At 37.3% G+C, this 23,766-nt stretch overlaps 1 pseudogene; it reads left to right on the forward strand.

Annotated features, from left to right (window-relative positions):
- The first annotated feature begins 17,419 nt into the window (after positions 1 to 17,419).
- LOC101047803 (nuclear receptor-binding factor 2-like) lies at positions 17,420 to 19,644 on the forward strand (annotated as a pseudogene).
- The last annotated feature ends 4,122 nt before the right edge of the window (positions 19,645 to 23,766 follow it).

The raw sequence follows: 23,766 nt of genomic DNA on the forward strand, positions 1-23,766 counted from the left end.
CACTGCTTTAAATGTGTCCCACTGATTCTGGTACGTTGTGTCTTTGTCCTCATTGGTTTTAAAGAACATCTTTATTTCTGCCTCCTCTTCTTTATTTATCCAGTCAACATTCAAGAGTCAGTTGTCTAGTTTCTATGAAGTTGTGTGGTTCTGAGTTAGTTTCTTAATCCTGAGTTCTAATTTGATTGCGCTGTGGTCTGAGAGACTATTTGTTATGATTTCCATTCTTTTGCGTTTGCTGAGGAGTGATTTACTTCCAATTATGTGTTCAATTTTAGAGTAGGTGTGATGTGGTGCTGAGAAGAATGTATATTCTGTTAATTTGGAATGAAGAGTTCTCTAGATGTCTATTAGGTTTTCTTGGTCCAGATCTGAGTTCATGTGCTGGATATCCTTGTTAATTTTCTGTCTTGTTGATCTAATACTGACAGTGGAGTGTTAAAGTCTCCCACTATTATTGTATGGGAGTCTAAGTCTCTTTGTAGGTCATTAGGAACTTGCTTTATGTATCTGGGTGCTCCTGTATTGGGTGTGTATATATTTAGGATCGTTAGCTCTTCTTGTTGCATTGATCATTTTACCACTATGTAATGACTTTGTCTCTTGATCTTTGTTGGTTTAAAGTCTATTTTATCAGAGACTAGAATTGCAACTCCTGCTTTTTTTTGCTCTCCATTTGCTTGGTAGATCTTCCTCCATCCCTTTATTTTGAGCATATGTGTTTTGTTGCATGTGAAATGGGTTTCCTGGATACAGCACACCATTGATTTTTGACTTTTTATCCAATTTTTCAGTCTGTGTCTTCTGATTGGGGCATTTAGCCCATTTACATTTAAGGTAAATATTGTTATGTGTGAATTTGATCCTGTCATTTTGATGCTAGCTGGTTGTTTTGCCCATTAGTTGACACAGTTTCTTCATTGTGTCAATGCTTTTTACCATTTGGTACATTTTAGGAATGGCTGGTACTGGTTGTTCCTTTCTATGTTTAGTCCTCTGTTAGGAGCTCTTGTAATGCAGGCTTGGTGGTGACGAAATTTCTCAGCAATTGCTTGTTTGTAAAGGGCTTTATTTCTCCTTTGCTTATGAAACTTAGTTTGGCTGAATATGAAATTCTAGGTTGAAAGTTCTTTTATTTAAGGATGTTGAATGTTGGCCCCCATTCTTTTCTGGCTTGTAGGGTTTCTGCTGAGTGATCTGTGAGTCTGATGAGCTTCCCTTTGTGGGTAAATCGACCTTTCTCCCTGGCTACCCTTAGCATTTTCTCCTTCATTTCAACACTGGTGAATCTGACAATTAAGTGCCTTGGGGTTGCTTTTCTTGAGGAATAACTTTGTGGTGGTGTTCTCTGTATTTCCTGGACTTGAATATTAGCCTGTCTTGCTAGGTTGGGAAGTTCTCCTGGATAATATCCTGAAGAGTGTTTTCCAGCTTGGATTCATTCTCTCCGTCACACGCAGGTACACCTATCAAACATAGATTAGGTCTTTTCACATAATCTCATATTTCTTGGAGGCTTTGTTTATTTCTTTTTACTTTTTTTCCTCTAATCTTGCCTTCTCATTTTATTTCATTGAATTGATCTTCAATCTCTGATATCCTTTCTTCTGCTTGGTCAAGTCAGCTGTTGAAACATGTGTATGCTTCACGAAGTTCTCATGTTGTGTTTTTCTGCTCCATTACGTCATTTATATTCTCTAAGCTCTTTATTCTCGTTAGCATTTCATCAAACCTTTTTTTTTCAAGGTTCTTAGTTTCTTTGCATTTAGAACATGTTCTTTTAGCTAAGAGGAGTTTGTTATTGCCCAACTTATGAAGCCTATTTCTGTCAAATCCTCAGACTCATTCTCCCTCTGGCTTTGTTCCTTTGCTGGTGATCCCTTGGAGGAGGAGAGTCATTCTGGTTTTGGTGTTTTCATCCTTTTGAGCTGGTTTCTTCCCATCTTTGTGGATTTATCTACCTGTGGTCTTTGTAGTTGGTGACTTTCAGATGGGGTCTCTGAGTAGATGTCCTTTTTGTTGATGATGAAGTTATTTCTTTATTTTAGTTTTTCTTCTAATTGTCAGGCCCCTCTGCTGTAGGACTGCTGGAAGTCCTCTCCAGACCCTGCTTGCCTGGAGATCACCTGTGGTGGCTGCAGAACAGTAAGGGTTGCTGCCAGTTTCTTCTTCTGTTATCTTTGTCCCAGAATGATATCCACCAGACGTTAGCCTGAGTTCTTCCTTATGAGGTGACTCTTTGTATACACGGGGCTAAGGGTGCTGCCTGTGGAGACAGTCTGTCCCTTATAGGAGCTCAAGTGCTGATCTGTGAGCTCTAATGTTCTGTTTAGAGCTGCTGGGCAGGTATGTTTAAGTTTGCTGCAGCGGAACTCTTAACTGCCTTTTTTTCCCCAGGTGCTATGTCCTGGAAAGGTAAGGCTTTATTTATAAGCTCCTGAAATGCTGCTGCCTTCTTTCAGAGCTGCCCTGCCCAACAAGGAGGTAGGCTAGTCACAGTCTGCGAGCAGAGGCATTGAGGAGATGCCATGGGCTCTGCCCATCTGCTGTGTGAATTTCCTTGTGATTTTGTTTATAGAGGTATAGTTAGAACTGCCTCAGTAATGATGGTCTGCCTCAGTAATAGGAGACTGCCTCCATAATGGCAGATTGCCTCTAATGGCAGATTGCCTTGGTAATCGCAGACTGCCTCGGTAATGGCAGACTACCTCAGTAGTGGTGGACTGCCTCAGAAGTAGCGGACTGCCTCAGTAATGGCAGATGCCCTTCTCCCAACAGAGCTGCGCTGGTCCCAGGTCCAGTTGTGCTTGCTGTGAGACCCTCAATCCAGAGTGTTTCTGATTGCTGGTCTTTGTGGGGGTGGGACCCACCAAGCCAGATCACCTGGCTCCCTTTTTCAGCTTCCTTTTTTGTAGTTGAATGGGTAGCTTTGTCTCCCAGGCATACCAGGTGCCAGTTGAAACAGCCGCCCAGATTTGTGTGAGTTTTTGTGCAGGGACCCACTGCACTGGCTGAAACAGCCATGCTGGAAACTCATGGCACTTTCAGCCCAGGAATCTCTTGGTCTGTGGTCACTAATAACTCATTTGGAAATGCAGTGTTCACTTACTCTCTGCATTGTTCTCGATGGGAACTGCACTCCAGAGCTGTTCCTATTTGGCCATCTTGGATCCCTTGATACACTTGTATATTGTTAATCCACCTTTATTCGTTGCCTAATCTATTTTCTCCATCCATTGCTGTCTTTTCAAAGCATTGTCTCAACAGCACTTTCACAGACAATGGGAGCACTCCCATTCCCAGTACCATTCCCCAGGCCTCCTGCATCTCCAGTACCTCTTATACACTGCAATCATGGTGATCCATATTAAAATGAAAATATTTTTTACTTGTGTTTTAATTAAAACACAATAATTGTAATATTTAGGGGACATTTTAATCAATACCTTGAATACTTTCAATAGCTTCTATTTACAGGTAACATCCAGATCCATTAGAACATAATTTTCCATGATCTGGACACTATTATCTATTTCCATATTACATTTACATTCCATGTTCTAACCATAATACACTTCTTCCAGTTCCCAGACCATACATCTGTACATTTATTCATATTGCAACAAAAGTCAAAATTGACAAATGAGATCTAATTATACTAAACAGCTTCCTCACAGCAAAATAAACTATCATCAGAGTAAACAGGCAACCTGCAGAACAGGAGAAAATTTTTGCAATGTATCCACGTGACAAAGGGCTAATATCCAGAATCTACAAGAAACTTAAATTTACAAGAAAAAACAACCAACCAACCCCATCAAACAGTGGGCGAAGGATATGAACAGACATTTCTCAAAAGAAGACATTTATGTGGCCAATAAACATGAAAAAAAGCTCATCATCATTGATTATTAGAGAAATACAAATCAAAACCACAATGAGATACCATCAAATACCAGTTAGGATGACAATCATTAAAAAATTAGGAAACAACAGATGCTGGAGAAGATGTGGAGAAATGCTTTTACACTGTTGGTGAGAGAGTAAAGTAGTTCAATCATTGTGGAAGACATTGTGGTGAATCCTCAAGGATCTAGAACTAGAAATATCATTGGACTCAGCAATCTCATTACTGGGTATATATCCAAAGGATTATGAATCATTTTATACTATAAAGACACATGCACACGTATGTTTATTGGGGCACTATCCGCAATAGCAAACACTTGGAGCCAACCGAAATGCCCATCAATGATAGACTGGATAAAGAAAATGTGACACATATACACCACGGAATACTATGCAGCCATAAAAAAGAATGAGTCCATGTTCTTTGCAGGGACAGGGATGAAGCCGGAAACATCATTCTCAGTAAACTAACACAGGAACAGAAAACCAAACACTACATGTTCTCACTTATAAATGGAAGTTGGGCAGTGAGGACACATGGACACAGGGAGGGGAATATCACACACTGGGGCCTGTTGCAGGGTGGAGGCTAGGGGCGGTATAGCATTAGGAGAAATACCTAATGTAGATGACGGGTTGATGGATGCAACAAACCAACATGGCACATGTACACCTATGTAACAAAGTTGCAGGTTCTACATATGTATCCCGGAACTTAAAGTATAATAAAAATTTCTAAGAAGATAATCATTCCTCTCCCTCCCATATTCAGGGGGAGGAGTCTTTATGTACTTCTACCGAAGTAGACATTGCAAAATTTTTTAGAAGGACAAAAAGTTGAAGGCATGCTCTTAAAAACAAACTCCAGGTAAAATAATACAGGGAATCAAATAAAGAAAACATGAAACTGTTGTGTGGTATGGTAGCCACCGAACTCATGTGGTTACAGAGGTATTAGAAAGGTGATAGTCCAAATTGAAGTATGCTGCATGTAAAATCTGTACATAACAAATCTAAACTCAGTATAAAAAATATATAAAAATCTCAATAATATAAAGATGATGTGTTTAAATATCATTTGGATATACTGAGTTAGATAAAATATATTATTTAAACTAATATCAGCAGTTTCTTTTGATTTTCAAAATATGACTACCAGAAAATTTTAAATTACATAAGTGGATCACATTTGTGGTTCATATTACATTTCTATAGGACAGAACTGTTATACAGGATATGCTGGAAAGGGTACAGAATAAATATTATTTGAATATCCTATAAAGTTTGGATATATTTCATGTCTTTTCTTTTATCTTAGATTCACAACAATTAAAGATAATTTCACTAGCTATTATTCTTATGTATGCTAGTCCTAGAAGTCCCAATGTTTTCTAGTAAACAAAATTCTAAAGTCTGGGGTAAAATAAGTTAAATATAAATTATCTTCCTATTGTAAATCCTATTATAAACATTTAATATTTGTCTGAGATAGGGAAACAAAATTTAAGACCTTCTTAGTGACAAATACTGTACTATTAATTGTTTTAGTATAGAAAATATTTTTTTAAACCTGTCTTAAAAGCGGAACTAAGTGGTAAAAGAGAAAACTGGTATTGTTACCCTACTCTGCTAATTTACATTCAGATAACCTGTGGACAGACTATGTCCCACCCTTCCTGGGTATTTTTAATTGCTATGCCTCTGTCTTTCAGTAATGTATCTTATTTCTTTCATTATCTATAAAAGAAGCAAGTGTTCTTTCACCTTGAAAACTGAAATACCTCTTACTGATATAATCAGATGCTTCCAACCCCTTTTAAAGGAAAGGAAATTGCTTCTCTGGCTGCCAGCCACCATACAGCTGAGAGCATGTCTCTTCGGAAAGGTGAGGCACCCAAATGAATGACTTACTTTTGAAAGAGAGACAATCCCTGCAGTCATTCAGTACAAGCTACTGTTACTTAGGCACTTATGGAATAAACAAAAATAGATATATAATAACTTCCCATTTGTAGCTGTCAGAAGTGACAGAAAGTTATTTCCAACCAATCGAAATGTTGAATTTCATTACTGAAACTGAACAAAAACTTGTTTTTACAGTCATTCCATTCTGTACTTTTAAATGTGATTAGCCCCTTCACTAGAAGGAATAAAAGGAGGAAGGAAGGAATCAAATCAAATTAAAATTTTAATCATGGACACATCTGTTTGAATTATTATATTTCACTGACAAGTGAGTTTTTATTTTGTCCTCATGATAAAAGACCATGGGTTTTGTATAGTATATTGCCACATTTTGCATTAGCTGCCATTTAATAGTTGTTTCCTCAGTTTGTGTTTTTCTTAGTTACAATAAATATGGAGTTCTGTAGGAGCCTGTTATCACTCCTATACTATTTGTTTTGCTTTATCTGATATTATTTATTTTATTCTAAAATAAAAGACCAAAGGATACCATTCAGAACATATACACTGAACTGCCTTTAAATTTGGCACCATTAAATTTACATTCTCTTCTTTCTGCCATTGCTTCATACCTACCACCTACTTTTATTCTGTGTTACTAGTGGTTCTAGCTGGAGCTAGTCACAGGATGGTAATTTCGCCAAATTTCTAGGGAAGAGACAGAGTCTCAGAGACCTTGAGTAACAGCACCAAGGCTTCAAGCAATCCATTGACTTGCATAAGGCCATATATTAAAATATCAAATTAGAACAAAGCTGCTTTTCAAAAACACACTAGAAGTGACTAAACTTTATCTATCTAATCTTGAAAAATTTTCTCCAGACATGTGAATTAATTCAGTCAGTTACAGGTATTATGTAACCAACACATTGCATTATGGAGGTAAATACACACACATATGCGCACACAAACACATACACACACATTGCTTTGGACGTAATTTCTGCCTTTAAAGACAATGTGATGTCAAGGGTAAGAAAAGCCAGCTCTAGTCATCAATGCTGCATAAAAATCCACTCCAAAACTTAGTGGCTTAAAACAACAGCCATTCTATTGCTCACAATTCTGTAGGCCAGGAATCTAAGCAAGGCTGATGGAAGACAACTCAGTTCCTGCTTCATACAGGATTGGTTAGGGTGGCTTGACTGGAGTTGGATAGTTCAAGATGGTGAGTCCCATATGTGGGACTCTGATACTGTCAGTGTCTTTCCACTTGAGAGTCTTAATCCACTCTTATCATTTGATCTAGGCTGAGAATCTTGCCAAAGGTGAAAATGGAAGCCTCAGACCACTTAAGACTCAGGGCCAGAAGCAGTTATCTGTTGCACTGCATTACACACAGCAGATCACAGGATCAGCGCAAGTCAAAGGAATGGAAAGAGATTGCATCTCTTGATGAACAGAAAGGGGGAACAACAGATACTGGGGCCTACTTGAGGGTGAAGTGTGAGAGGAGGGAGAGGTTTAGAAAAAGAGGAAAGACTATAGGGTAGTAAGCTTTACCTGGGTGATAAAATAACCTGTGCATTAAACCCCCTAGTCATGGGTTTACCTATATAACAAATTTGCATATGTACTCCTGAACCTGAAAATTAAATTATTTTAAAAAAGAAAAAAAAAGAGTGATAAAGCCACATTACTAAGAGATGGTAGAATAGGAGAAACTGTTGTAGAGATCTTTGGAAATAATCTTCAAAAATACTTCTGGAACAAAAAATAAAGGAATGGATATGAAAGTTTCCAGTGTATATAGAAAATTATGCCATTGAAGAATTTTAAGAGACACTCAGAATGATCTAAGATGAACTGTGCAATTTTTTTTTAAAAAAAAACGACTATTACCCATTTTCTTAAAGACTTGAAATCAGCAGGACACAAGACTGTTAATAACAAAGTCCCCCAAAAGTAAGTTGCAGGCGAAATAAGTAGGCATGTGTTTGTTACAAACAAAAAGCCAAAATGAGGAGGTGTATGAACAACTTTCTCCACTGTTGTACCACTGTTCCCTAAAAATGATTTAAGATAACTAAATTTAGTAAAATAGGAGCTTATTGACCAAAGTTTACATTATTAAAAAGATTGGTTTTCCCTTTTTGTCTCCCTCTCTCTTTCTCAGACACACACACAAATGCAATCACACGCCCAAACAGTCTCACACACACATACCCCTACTTCATCATAATTCTGGGTCACAGAAAAAATATATATTACAACACAGCAATTAAAATTACTTTAAAAATAACCAAGTGCAAATGGTATCTACCTACAAGGATTATTTTTCAAGTGTTACTCAAAAAAAAAAATGCATAATCATGAATTGCTTCATTTGCAAGTAAGAAATAATAAAAAGTATAGTCAGGATTAAACTAAAATTACAAACATAAGAAAAAAATACCTTAAAAGCAAGAGAAAATAATAATACAAAAATTAATAAGCAATAGAGCAGAGAAACAGTAGAATTAGATGTAAAATCAGGAGCTGGGTATTGGAGCCAAGTACGGTGGCTCACACCTGTAATCCTGGCACTTTGGGATACTCAGCATGAGGAACACTTGAGCCCAGGAGTTCAAGACCAGCCTGGGCAACATAGCAAGACCCCATCTCTTAAAAAAATTTTTTTTTTTTTTTTGAGACATAGTTTCACTCTTGTTACCCAGGCTGGAGTGCAATGGCGCGATCTCGGCTCACCGCAACCTCCGCATCCTGGGTTCAGGCAATTCTCCTGCCTCAGCCTCCTGAGTAGCTGGGATTACAGGCACATGCCACCATGCCCAGCTAATTTTTTTTTTATTTTTAGTAGAGACGGGGTTTCACCATGTTGACCAGGATGGTCTCAATCTCTTGACCTCGTGATCCACCCACCTCGGCCTCCCAAATTGCTGGGATTACAGGCTTGAGCCACCGTGCCCGGCTAAAAAAATTTTTTTTAATTAGCCAGGCATGGTGCCATGTGCCTGCAGTCCTAGCTACTGGGGAGACTAAGGTGAGAGTATCACTTGGCGGAGTTCAAGGCTGAAGTGAACTGTGACTGTGCCACTGTACTCCAGCCTGGGTGACAGAGTAAAACCTTGGTCTCAAGAAGAGGAAGAAAGAGCTGGTTCTTTAAAAAGACTAATAAAAGACACAAATTTCTAACAAAGCATAAGAAAAAATAAATAAATACATTAAGCCTTTAAAAAGGACATAATTGCAAGTTTTTTTTTCTTAATTACAAAAGAATATTAATAAGAGTTCTTGGTTAATGAATTTGATAATATTAATTATATCAATTGTTTTCAAAGAAATTTACCAAAGATCAGTATTTATTCAGGAAGTAATAGAAAATTAAAATAACACTATAACCAGTGAAGCATCTGCAATGTTTTCAGAGAAGTGCCTTCAGCAAAAAACTGTCCTTCTCACATTGCAGCAAATTGAATGAGTCAAATGTATGAACAATTACAGTGCTATTTTAATTGTGCAGGAACATAAAAATAAATGAAATAATCTAATTCTTTTCATGAAAAACTTGGTACAATTAAAGTTATTCCCCACAAGGAAAAGAGCACACCAGTGTTGCCCAAGTGTGTTGTAAAGAATTCTAGCTATCTAGGATTACATTAAATAGTCCTTGGAAAAATTGAGGTCTTCCGTTCAATATAAAAAGGAAAACAGAACAAATGTATAGATTCCAGTTACATGTAAATTCCTTTCCAAAAGTTTGTGCATTGTTTCTTTGGTAGGAAAATAGTTTTCTAAATTAATCATAAACACAGTATAATTTGTTAAGTTTTCTGAGATTTAAATCATTTGCAAATAACTTAACTATATTGACTGATTTAAACCTCACAACAATCTTGTGAGCCACTGAAGCAGAAAAGTAAACGGCCCTATTGGCCATTCTTATCTTCCCCAGTCTTGAAGCTGGGCACATGGTTGCTCAGCTAAAGAATGTGTTTCTCAACCAGGTGCAGTGGCTCTCGCCTGTAATCCCAGCACTTTGGAAGGCCCAGGCAGGCAGATCACAAGGTCATGAGATTAAGACCATCCTGGCTAACACAGTGAAACTCTGTCTCTACCAAAAATACAAAATATTAGCCTAGCGAGGTGACATGCTCCTGTAATCCCAGCTGCTTGGGAGGCAGGGCCAGGAGAATCACTTGAACTCAGGAGGCAGATGTTGCAGTGAGCCGAGATCACGCCACAGCACTCCACCCTGGGTGACAGAGTGACAGTCTCAAAAAAAAAAAAAAAAAAAAAAAAGAATGCATTTCTCAGCCCCTCTTAAAGAAAGCAGGGACCTTTTGGAAAATGAGGAAAATGTAATATATGTGCAATTCCCAGGTATTTCCTGGAAAACAATTGTCATATGTTCCCCCCGTCTTTTTCTCCTTTCTGCCGCCTGCAGATGATGAAAACTGAAATAGCCATTTTGAATACAGAAGTTGCAGCTATGTATGAAGATCATAGAGCCACTTTTCTCCTCTAAATACTTTCCTACTTTTAGACTATTATGTGGGTGAGAATTAATTCCTGTAATTTTAAATTCACTGTAGTTAAAAACTGTGTTAAATAGAAGATTATCTATACCCTAACTTGTACACATAGGCACTTTCACTATTACCATTTTAAATACATTTATTGGGAAAATTAAGCAATTTAAAGCAACAACCAGTAGCCTGTAAAAACTAAAGTCAAGCAAAATATGACTCCAGACCCCATATTACTGACCACCATGCAATTGCTGCAAAATAGCTTGAGTTCTTAAAAGCCATTCTATAATTGTAACAGTGTGATTATAAGAAACTTCCAAAACATTTTGACAATGTGTATCAAAGGGAATTGACATTTGCAAAAGATGTAGGGGTACGAGTAGTTACATCTGAATGAAACAATTGTTCCAATGTTATTGAAAATTAGAATTTATCTTTACATTTAAATGAAAAAATTGAAGAGCTTAAACCCTCACATTGATCCATGTCACTCTTAAATGAATTACACAAAGTTGGCGAACTGCACTGACTCTAGGTATCAATGTCTAAGAGTATGGTGGGTCTTGGTATAGATCACTAATGGCTTGACAGATAGCATCCATGAAAACACAATCTCTGGCCCCTTATTACAGGATACTCTTTGACTTTCTATTAGAAGTTTTCAGAGATTAAGATTTTTATTTTCTTCTTTTACAAGATAACATCTATCTGTCTCACATAGCAGCATGTGTAGCACACATATATTGAAGATTATTAAGTTAACAGAAAGAAAGGATGAGAAAAAGAAAGGTTCAAAGAGAAATTTTACTAATTTTATTTTCCATTTACAAGGCATGAACATCAGGATAAAAAGCCAAATCAAGATCTTAGTATCTATAGCAATCTACAGATTCAGCACAATTTTTAGCAAAATGTCAATGCCATTTTTTACAGAAATAGAAAAAACACTTCTGAAATTCTTATGGAATCAGAAAAGACCCCAAACACCCAAAGTGATGTTGAGAAAGAAGAAAAAAGCATCAAACTGTCTTATTTCAAACTACATTACAAAGCTATAGTAATCAAAACAGTGTGGTACTACCATAAAAATAACATTTAAAGCAATGGAATAGAATTTAGAGCCCAGAAATATACCGATGCAGCCACGGTCAACTAATCTCTGACAAGGGCACCAAGAATATACAATGGAGAAAGGAAAGTCTCTCAAGTGTTGTTGGGAAAACTGGTTATCCACCTGCAAAAGAAAGAAATTTGACCATTTCCTTGCATCCTAAACAAAAATTAACTTGAAATGGATTAAAGGCTTTAAGCTGCAGTCAAAATAAGTAGGCATGTGTATCCTATTAGCGAAAAGCCAAAACAATGAGGCAAATGAACAACTTTCTCCACTGTTGTACCACTGAAACTGCAAAATTGTTAGAAGAAAATATAGGGGGAAATCTTTTTGACATTGATCTTGGCAATGACTTTTTGACATAACACCAAAAGCAGAGGCAACAAAAGAAAAAAAGTAACTAGCATGACTACATAAAAGTAATCTTTCTACTATTTAGAAAAAAAGGCACAGCTAACTGCCAGTTCTCACTTAATTTTACATAAACAAGCTCTTTGAGGTTGACGCAAATCTGACTAATTTTCAATGTGAAAATAAAATATAAAAACTGTTCGTGAAGTTATTTCTAAAGAGAGCTAACATCGGAATTGTCTGAATCATCAGAATTGCCTATTTTGGAAAAACTGGATTCATCACATAAATCTTCCACCAACAACTGTTAGAGAACAATGTTTAAAGGTGTAGGAGTGCTGTATTTTCTAGGATTTGACATTTTCAGATATCGAGATTCACTATATTTTGTCAATGAAAATACCACTACAAAAAACAGAATGCTATAAATAGAACAATGTCTTTTGTTTCCAAAGGTGATATGCTGAATAGATGTAAAATAATGATAAAAGCAAAATATTTTGTGGCAAAGTTATCTCGGGGTAAATGATGTAGCCATAAGCACTGCTGGCAGATATTCTCAGGTAAATGGGAAAAGAGTTAAAATCCTTCTGCACAGGAAAAGAAACAATCAACAAAATGAAAAGGCAACCTATGAAATGGGAGAAACTATTTGCAAGCTAAATATCAGATAAGGAATTAATATCGAAAATATATAAGGAATGCACACAACTCAATAGCAAATAGATAAATAGCCCAATTTAAAAATAGGAAAGAGCTGAATAAACATTTTTCAAAAGAAGATGTACAAATGTACGACAAGTATGTGAAAAAATGTTCAACAAAACAAATCTAGAAACACAAATCAAAACCGCAATGAGACAACTTGTTAGAATGTCTATTATCAAAACGGTAAGAGATAAGTGTTGGCAGGGAAGAGAAAAAATGGAAACCTGTAATTCACTAAATAAACAGAGCAAAGGCAACAACCACATGATTATCTCAATAGATGCAGATAAGTCCTTCAACAAAATTGAACAGCTCTTTATGCTAAAATCTCTCAATAAACTTGGTATCGAGGGAACATATCTCAAAATAATAAAACCTATTTACGACACACCTACAGCCAATATAATACCGAAGGCAACATTCCCTTTGAAATCTGGCACTAGACAAGGATGCCCTCTCCCACCACTCCTATTCAATACAGTATTGGAAGGTCTAGCCAGAGCAATCAGGCAAGAAAAAGAAATAAAGGGTACTCAAAAAGGAAAGGAGGAAGTCAAATTGTCTCTACTTGTAGATGACATGATTGTATATTTAGAAGACCCCATTATCTCAGTCCAAAATCTCCTGAAACTGATAAGCAACTTCAGCAAAGTCTCAGGACAAAAAATCAATGTGCAAAAGTCACGAGCATTCCTGTACACCAATAACAGCCTTAAAGAGAGTCAAATCAAGAACGAACTGCCATTCACGATTGCTACAATGAGAATAAAATACCTAGGAATGCAACTAACAAGGAATGTAAAGGACCTCTTCAAGGAGAATGACAAACCACTGCTCAATGAAATAAGAGAGGACACAAACAGATGGAGAAACAGTCCATGCTTATGGTTAGGAAGAATCAATATTGTGAAAATGGCCATACTTTCCAAAGTAATTTATAGATTCAATGCTATCCCCATCAATCTACCAGTAACCCTCTTCGCAGAACTGGAAAAAACGACCTTAAACTTCATATGGAACCAAAAGAGAGCCCATATAGCCAAGTCAATTCTAAGCAAAAAGAACAAAGCTGGAGGCATTATGCTACCTGACTTCCAACTATACTACAAGGTTACTGTAATCAAAATAGCATGGTACTGGTACCAAAACAGAGATATAGACCAATGGAACAAAACAGCGGTCTTGGAGGCAATGCCACACATCTATAACCATCTGATCTTTGACAAACCTGACAAAAACGAGCAATGGGGAAAGAATTCCTTCTTTAATAAATTGTGTTGGCAAAACTGGCTAGCCATGTGCAGAAAGCAGAAAATGGACCCGTTCCTGACACCTTACAGAAAAATTAACTCCAGATGGATTAAAGACTTAAAAATAAGACCTAACACCATAAAAACCCTAGAAGAAAATCTAGGCAAACCATTCAGGACATAGGCATAGGCAAGGACTTCATGACTAAAACACCAAAAGCATTGGCAACAAAAGCCAAAATAGACAAATGGGATCTAATTAAACTCCAGAGCTTCTGCACAGCAAAAGAAATAATAATTAGAGTGAACCAGCCACCAACAGAATGGGAAAAATTTTTGCAATATACCCATCTGACAAAGGACTTACAACAAGAATTTACAAAAAAATTAAAACAGATTTACAAGAAAAAAAAAAACAAACAAACCCATTCAAAAGTGGGCAAAGGATATAAACAGACACTTTTCAAAAGAAAACATATATGAGGACAACAAACATATGAAAAAATGCTCATCATCACCAGTCATTAGAGAAATACAAATCAAAACTGCATTGAAATACCATCTCACGCCAGTTAGAATGGTGATCATTAAAAAAATCTGCAGACAATAGATGCTGCAGAGGATGTGGATAAATAGGAACACTTTTACACTGTTGGTGGGAGTGTAAATTAGTTCAACCATTGTGGAAGACAGTGTGGCAATTCCTCAAGGACCTAGAAATAGAAATTCCATTTGACCCAGCAATCCCATTACTGGGTATATATCCAAAGGATTATAAATCATTTCATTATAAAGACACATGTATATATATGTTCATTGCGGCACTGTTTACAATAGCAAAGACCTGGAACCAACCCAAATGCCCATCAATGATAGACTGGACAGGGAAAATGTGGCACATATACACCATGGAATACTATGCAGCCACAAAAAACGATGAGTTTGTGACCTTTGTAGGGACATGGATGAACCCAGAAACCATCATTCTCAGCAAACTGATACAAGAACAGAAAATCAAACACCGCATGTTCTCACTCATAGGCGGGTGTTGAACAGTAAGAACACATGGACACAGAGAATGGAGCATCACACACTGGGGTCTGTTGGGGGGAAGTAGGGGAGGAACAGTCAGGGGTAGGGAGTTGGGGAGGGATAAAATGGGTAGAAATGCCAGATACAGGTGATGGAGATTGAAGCAGCAAACTACATTGCTATGTAAGTATCTATGCAACAATCCTGCATGTTCTTCACATGTACCTCAGAACCTAAAGTGCAATAAAATATACATTTTTATAAAAGGGAACCTTTAAACAAAGTTAATAGGAGTGTGTATTAGCAGAGCCATTATAAAAAGCAGTATGCAGAGTTCTCAAAAAATTAAAAATAGAACTACAATATGACCCAGCCATTCCACTTTGGGAATATATCGAAAGGAAATGAGATCAGGATGTTGAGGAGATATCTGTATGGCCATGCTTCATGGCAGCACTACTTATAATAGTCAAGATATGGAATCAACCTAAGGGTCTATCAACAAATCAATAGATAAAATAAATGTGATACATATATAAAACAGAATATCATATAGCCTTTAAAAAGAAGGAAATCGTGCCATTTGAGACTGCATGAATGAACCTGGAGTATGCTATGTTAAGTTAAATAGGCCAGGCACAGAAAGACAAATATCTCATGATCTTATTTACATTTACATGTGGAATTTTAAAAAGCTGAACTCATAGAAGAAGAAGTAAGATTGGTGGTTACCAGGCTCTGGGGGTGGAATAAATATGGAGATGTTGGCCAAAGAGTAAGAGCTTTCAGTTATAAGATGAACAAATTCTGGGGATCTAAGGTACAGAATGAATGGTGATTGATGTTTTAATTAATTTGATTGTTGTAATCATTAGAAAATGTGTATGTATATCAAGTCGTTACATTGCATACTTGAATATACACAATTTTTTATTTAAAAATGTTAAAAGTTAGTATCAAAGATCCCAACTTCATAAACTTTGTGTAATCCTTACTGAATGAACTTTCATACATTGTCTGAATGAAGAATATTAGTCTAGAGATGTAGTAATCACACAATGGGAGGGAGTGGGTAACTTTTACAAATAATCTAGAGTGACTTCATGGAACACATAGGGAAGAAATATGGTTTAAAGTATGTGTAAGAGTTTGACAATCAGATGATGATGGAATCTCGGAAGAAGGGCAACATATGCAAAACCAATAATTTAATAAAAAACAACACAAATAACAAATCGCTCATGCTATTGTAGTTCAGACACAATGACTAGAATGGTTTAACAGAAATAATTCTGGCCTCCTACTGACAAAGAATAGATTCAGTGATGTTACACAAGAAGTAGTATAATATCTATTTGACTCAAGAAACATTTGGCTTCACATATCATAGAAAAAAGGTGATAAGATATGTTTAAGGATACATAAAGATCCCCCAAATTTGAGAGCAGTAGTGTTATATAGCCAGGCTGTTACCAGTGGGAGAGATCCCAGTTACCACAATTTATGGGCGGTCTATCCTTACAGGTCCATAGCAACTTACAGTCGTTGCCTCCTCAGAAGAAAGAATTCGACTGAGGGGCATACGGCAGAAAAAGAAACCAAGGCAAGTTCCAGAGCAAAACCGAAGTTTATTTTAAAAGGCCTTAATAAAGGAAAGAAAGGAAGGTGCCCTTGGAAGAGATCCAAGTGGGCACGTGAAGGTTAAAGAGAGAAGGTCAAGAGTTCCGTTTAACCCTGATCCTAGGATTTCTGTTAAGGTCACCTCTTTTCCGTGATTTTTCCCTTAGGGTGGGCTGCCCACATGCACAGAGCCCTCCCTACCCCTGGTGGGAAGGGAACCCGTACAGTATGTTTAGGGAGTTATACACATGCTTATCTAAGGCTTTCTTTCTCCAGTGGAGTGTACCCGGAAAATCATACTTCGCCATTTTTGTCTCTTAATATGCATACCCAGAAAGTTTCTTCTCCCTGAGGTCTGCATGTGGTTAGCATTTTGACGTTAAAAGTGTGGACCATCAGGAAATGGCTGCTCCCTGGCACTGCCAGATTATCACTCTCAGATAGGCAATGAGATAATTGCCATCACCAGATATTTCTAGTGGATGAGGGGAGAACCCTCTCCTGCCATGCTTATGCCTAGCTACCTATAGCAAGACCTCACAAGAATTAGACCAGGAAAGCCATTAGAAATCAAAGTCTCTGTCTCCCCTACAGAAATCACATTTTCATAAATTTCTGGGATTTTTTCTGCTAGACTATTTCATTTACCTGCCTCTCCTCTAGGGATCCTTTCCTGATTCAGTTTGCATATGTCTCTAAGTGACTATTTCAACCCCCTCTACACAACAACAACTCTTTATACATCGTATGGATACATGTCCCTAAGGTTCACTGCTTTAGGCAGGACTGTTTCCCAATTCTAAATTCCTAAGAGGTGGATCTGATTGGCTCTCTTCCCATTTTTTTGAGCCAGGCTATGCAAGCCATAGGTTTCTGCTTTGCTAGAACATAGACTTGCTGCCGTGGGGTAGATGCACATCCTGGTCCAATACGTATCAGCCAGATGGTGTGGTCATGTGGTACATCCCCATAACAAACCCACTCATTAGTGAGCAAGGGCCTCAGCAGCTTCCCTTAGAAGGGGCTGCGGAAATAGCAGGCCATTATATACAAGCATAGTACAGCTTTGATAATTTTGCTCAACTGAGAAACCGTTTTCAACTCAGATACTAATCAAGAAACTATTCTTTCTGCCAAATGCAGTAGAATGAAATACATTTGCAAGTGCTGCAGTTGTAAACACAAAGGCAGCTAGCCAGAGCATACAGAATACAACAGGGCAAAATACTTCAGTGGGCACAGAATCTGTAAGTTGGAGAGGAGCAGTACTAACAAACAGAAAAGAGAGACAGGATTTATCCATTTTAAGTAAGAGAAATTTACTCTCGCCAGCTGGAGTAAAAAGAATTCACTGGATAGATACAGGAGGAGCATCCAGACATAAGAGGAAAACTCAAATAGCAGTCAGGTAGTTTTTAGAAAGTCTAAATTGGAAGAAGCTACTTGAGAAGATCATCCAGGTGCTACAGCTAGAATGAAGAAGTCCAGCTTTTTCAATTTATCTGTTACTCTGTCAAATTCTCAGAATTCCATGAGTGCCCAATTGGGCTTGAGGGATAGAAGAGAAGAAAACATTTACTTGAAAAATTCTGCCAAAAGGTGGTGAAAAAACTCCCCAAAAGGAAACTTTAAGTACTATTTAAAAGATAAAGTGGAATGGTTGTTGGTCAGAAAAAAATTCTAATGTCCATCATAGAAAGGGTTTCTTCAGCAATAAGCAATTAGTAGAGGCAGCTGGCAAAATACAATGATGAGAAAAACCTCTTTAAGAATACTACTGAAAACACTGGTTAATAAAAGTAAAATCTGAATAAATGCAGATGAAACTACATCATATCTTCTACTGGAAATAATGATAATAGCTAGAATGTTCATAGTACTTCCTATGTGCTATTAACTCTTCTAAACAAATTCTTTTCTTAATCCAGTTAATCTTCACTTTTGCCCCATGAACTTTTCTGATAAATCCCACTTTGACGGAGAAAAGTAAAAATCTACAAAGGAAGTGGTCGAGTTGGGATCCAATTCCTGGCATGTGACTCCACTCTACACTCTGCCTAAGAACCCACTACAAGATTCTTAGCAAAGGAAGAAAAGGAAATGGGGTACAGAAAGCCCAAGGAACAGAAAGAAGAGAACCAGAATGTAGACAAAGCAAGAGGGGAAATCTAACCTTAAATAAAACCAGATATCCTGACTCTATGACAAGCTAAAGATTTAACTAGGAAGAGGTGAGGTTGTTGCTCCCTCTGAGCCCACCACTGGCTATTGGGGCATAGAGAGGGGCCACAGTGTGCCCTTCCAGTACCCTCCATGTTCCCCGGCACCACCACTCCACTTCTTAAGGCCGCCGCTTGCCTTAGGGTCTATGGAAGTAATAGGACCCCTCAACCTGGCTTATCAACAGAGCAGATGATCAGACCGTTCATTAGCTGCAGGCAAATACGAAGAAGTGATTTCTTCTTACAAAAAGGCTGCGGCATATCTTTGTGAAGTCATGAAGCTGACACAATCTAAGCAGGCTCATCTTTCACTGGAATTGCAAAGGGATAGCCACACGAAACAGCTCCTCCTCATCCAAGAGAGATGGAAAAGGGTCCAGCATGAAGAAAGATTGAAAGCCCAGCAGAACACAGACAAGGATATTGCTGCCCATCTTCAGGCATCTCACAAACCCTCTGCATCCTCTTCCAAAGCCCCCTTTCTCAGAAGTACAGCCCTTCCACAGAGAAACGCCTGCCTGAGATTCAGGGGGATCCGTGACAGGGATCCAAACACAGTACTATATTTACTTCAGCAAAAGAGTGAGCCAGTGGAGCCATATATTGGAAGCAAAGTCCCAAAAGATGATAAAATAATTATAGAGGAGCAGGCAACCAAAATTGCAGATTTGAAGAGGCATGTGAAATTCCTTGTGGCTGAGAATGAAAGATTAAGGAAAGAAAATAAACAACTAAAGGCTGAAAAGGCCAGACTTCTAAAAGGTCCAATAGAAAAGGAGCTGGATATAGATGCTGATTTTGTAGAAACGTCAGAGTTATGGAGCTTGCCACCACACTCAGAAACTGCTACAGCCTCCTCAAGCCAGTAGAAGTTTGCAGCAAATACCAGGAAAGCCAAGGACATTCCAATCTCCAATCTTCCTCCCTTGGATTTTCCATCTCCAGAACTTCCCCTTATGGAGCTCTCTGAGGATATTCTGAAAGGATTTATAAATAATTGAAATGGAAGGCCACAGAAGAGGAGGGGAGAAGAGGAAATAATATAGTAATAGTTAATCCAGCAAAAAAAAAGAAAAGGGAAAAACCACATAGAAGGGTCATCCCAGAAATGCTTCGTCATCTGGCGGACTGTGAGAGAAGAGGCATTGCCAGGACTTGGGAAACAGTCATTGTGAAATGTGTCTCGTATCTGATTCACTGACTTGCGCTGATTCTGACTTGGCAGACACTAAACTCATAGAAGGTTCACTTTCTCCTGATACAAACCAAATGGCTACCTGGAATAATTTTTTTCAAGTAACCATTATTTTTCTTATCTTCAGGGTTAATATGTTTAAAAGTATGTTATGTGTAACTAACCTATAATGCCATAAATGATAATGCAAAACCTATATAATATGGTGGTCCGAGGAGCTGCCTTCTATTTGAAACAAGCTTTCTATCATGCATTGACTATGCATTTTGTTAATGCACATTTTGTTTGTTTAAATAAGGTGTGTAAGATACACACTCTTCTAAATGAAACCATACGTGCCACACTTTGCACTACTGATAATGATAACCTCAAGACTATCAGGAGAAATATTTAAATTTCCATTTTATGAAGAAAATTTCCAAATTATTATGCTTTTTTAAACAAATTACCAGTTTACATAATTAATCAGGGTGCATTTTGAGTTCTACCTTTGTTTATTGTATAATGCATCATTTGAAAATACCAAGGAGGAAATACCCTTTGTTTTTAATGATGCAAGAGTGGGAGTAATGTTAGTTGGCATTATTTGATTGTAAGAAATCAATAAAGTAATTATAGTTTCTTTTTAAAAAAGATTTAACTAACATTTTGGTTAAGAGACAAGTAGGAATTAATAGAAAAGTCTACTGCATATTGTTTATATAGTTTCTTAAATCTTTAGGTTCTGAGATTTACTACATAGCACATTTATTTTTCCAAATCATAAGGTCAGACATTCCTACCGAATCTTTTCCTACCATCTATTCTAATTAAACCCCTTTCACCTCACTCACAACAATGGCCCAGCTAGGGCTGTAATAGATAGTTGAAGCAGAGATTGAAAATTGGATATTTTCAGTTTATGTTATTACATGAAGGAAACATTTTGTATCGTTTTACATCTTAGTTTGAAATAATCTTTAAGTAATAGAAATTCCTGCTAGCCTGATTAATGTTATTCAGGTTTATGTCCAGGAAAAGAAGAGAAAAAGAACAAGAGGCCAGGGATAACCTGGCTATCATAGTCTGCATCCTCTCATTGATCAACTGTTTACATTTATTTTACAGAGTTTTAAGAACTTCAGTTCTTCCCCTTTGTTTTCCCGTCAATGGGACTCCAAATTGCAATTGTTTATAAATAATGGAAGTTTATTTTGTTAGTTACAAAAAAAAAGGCTTGTCTACAATTTTAGATAAACTTAAATCCTGTGCACTAGAAAGGGCCAAACAATCTGGAACTAACAAATGTACCATCTTTTTGTTTTCAACTCAGTTTTACTGCTTATAATATTGCTAATTGCCCACTGCAAATAGACTAAACTGTATAAAGTTGGAAAATTCCACTAACAGTACATAGTTAGCTATATGGTAAATAAAATGTGAACTTTTAATGTGTTCTGTTTCCTGATCCTCCTTCTACCTTCATACCTGAATTGCTTCGAAAAAGTGAAATAGAGGAGGTAGATCAAACCAAGGGCAACAAAGGCAAAGAGATTGGGTTTCAATGCCATTTATCTTTGCCTTTCTACTCTCTCACATATGTTTTTCAAATCCCTTTTTACTCTCTAAGAAGAGATACTGAGCTAGTACAGTAAAGTAAAAAGTAAGAGGCCTCAGAAATCAGTTTTATAGTTGACATCAAGTTTTAAACCTAGCTTTATTTCTTTGCTTTTCTTTTTTTCTTTTAGCTGTCATTGAGCACCTACTATGTGCCCGGCACAAGCCCAAGCACTTTGCATGCATTATCCTACTTAACATTCTGACAGCAATTTGATAAGTGGATTCTATTATTGTCATTATTATTATTACTGTAAAAATGAGAAAACTTAAGTATCTTACTTGTTACACACAGCTAAACTGACCTCAGAGGCCTCGGTGTGAATCATTGTATGAACACAGCATTCTTCACCTTCCAGTCTCTACTGCTCATCAATTAACTATGTACCCAGGCACTATTCTAGGCACTGGAGATATAATTAAGTGAAGAAGCCTGACCAAGACCCTGCCCTCCTGAATTGTGCATGTTAGTACAGAAAGTAGATAATCATGCCATTTTAAAATATGTAATTCTGGATAGTAGCAAAAGCTGTGAATATTTAAACAGAATAATTTGCTAGAAAGTACCTGGTGGGGAGACTGATCAGAAAAAAATCTCCCTTCAGAGGGCTGTCTGAGGAAATGACATCTAAGGTGAGATCTGAATGATAAGAAGTCCCCAGCCATGTGAAGGTCTGAGTGTAAACTATTTCAGACAGAGAAAAGGACTCATGAACATGGATGGAGGGAGAAAGATGGCAGATATATTAGAGAGATGAAATGATGATTCAGTGTGCCTGGATCACAGTAAACAAGTGAGAGAGTATAAGCAATGAGTTAAGGACATAGGCAAGGACTGGATCATGAAGGGCTTTGGAGGCCAGGGAGAAGCGCATGGATTGTATCCTAAATGAAATGAGAAGCCATTGGAGAGTATTAAGCAAGGAAGTGATTGAATTGGATTTAAGCTATATTAATAAACACACACACACACACACACACACACACACACACACATTATACATATAATATGTTATAGACATAGATATATAGAGAGTGTACAGCTAGAGTAGAGATAGAAATAGAAATACATTTCACCCTGGCTGCTAGGTGGCAAATGCAATAGAGAGAGTAAGAGGAGATACAAAAAAGACTTAATGATAAGGTTCTTGCAGTAGCCTAAGAAAGAGACAATGGTGACTTTGACTGAGTAAATGGCAAAAGCGAAGGAGATTTTGAATTTATGTTGAATAGACAACTGACTGGATTCTCTGAAGGATTAGATGTAGGTCACTAGAATAAGAGAGGGATCAAAGGTGACTCTTACATTTTGGGCCCAAACAACTTATTTCTTAGCAACAACCTTGACGAAGATCTGGAAAAGCAATTCCTAACACCTGTAATTAGCAATACGGATTATTATCTTATTGGGTGTAAGACCTAATGGGAGTGTGGAAAATAAAATGAAAAGGGAAGTCCATAGCTCCAGCTTTACCACTAATAGTATGACCTGAAAACGTGTCACTTAGCCTTTCTGAGCCTTAAGTATAAAACAAGTTTGACAGACTGATAATCCCTAGTGTCCTTTCATACAGAAAAATTATTCTATGGCAACTCACTTCTCACCACTGCTCCTATGGTATCTTTTGAAAAGCAGACTGACAGCAATTGCTTTTTAACTAAAAGAAAACAGACAGATCATATGGAAATTTTCCCATTAGCAATTTTGGTTAATCATGACAAATTCATCTGTATTGTACTAGCATGCAAAGACTCCAACTGTCAAATATATCCTACTCCTATTCCTCTTATGAACTATTGCCACCAACTTGTCCATTGAATTTATTAACGGCCATTTCACTTCCTCACTGCGTTTTGCCTCCAGCATGCTTGTTCTTCAGATGCTGGAAACTTAAAGCCTCAAAAACTAATGGACTGTTCGATCTTCAGTGCTAACCTAATTTTGATCACAGGGCTAGATTTTAGACTATTAAAAAATCTTTAAAGTAAAAATTATCATTCTCTCCATTTATTTCCCAAGTACACTTCTATGGATAATAAAATAAACATTTGAGGTCATAGAAATGTATGCTATTAAAAGATATCTAAATCAAGTTGACAGGGTATAAAAAGCTTTGTTTACATGCAATGTAAGTTGATAACTTTTTTATTTTTATTTTTTTGAGACAAGGTCTCACTTTGTCACCCAGACTGGAGTGCAGGAGCATGAACATAATTCACTGAAGCCCCTACCTCCCAAGCTCAAGCTATACTCTTTCCTCAGCCCCAACAGCTGTGACTACAGGCTCATGCCACTGCGCCCAGCTAATTTTGTATGTTTTTTTTATAGAGA

Source organism: Saimiri boliviensis, chromosome 16 (genome assembly GCF_048565385.1).
Source record: "Saimiri boliviensis isolate mSaiBol1 chromosome 16, mSaiBol1.pri, whole genome shotgun sequence".
NCBI lineage: Eukaryota > Metazoa > Chordata > Mammalia > Primates > Cebidae > Saimiri > Saimiri boliviensis.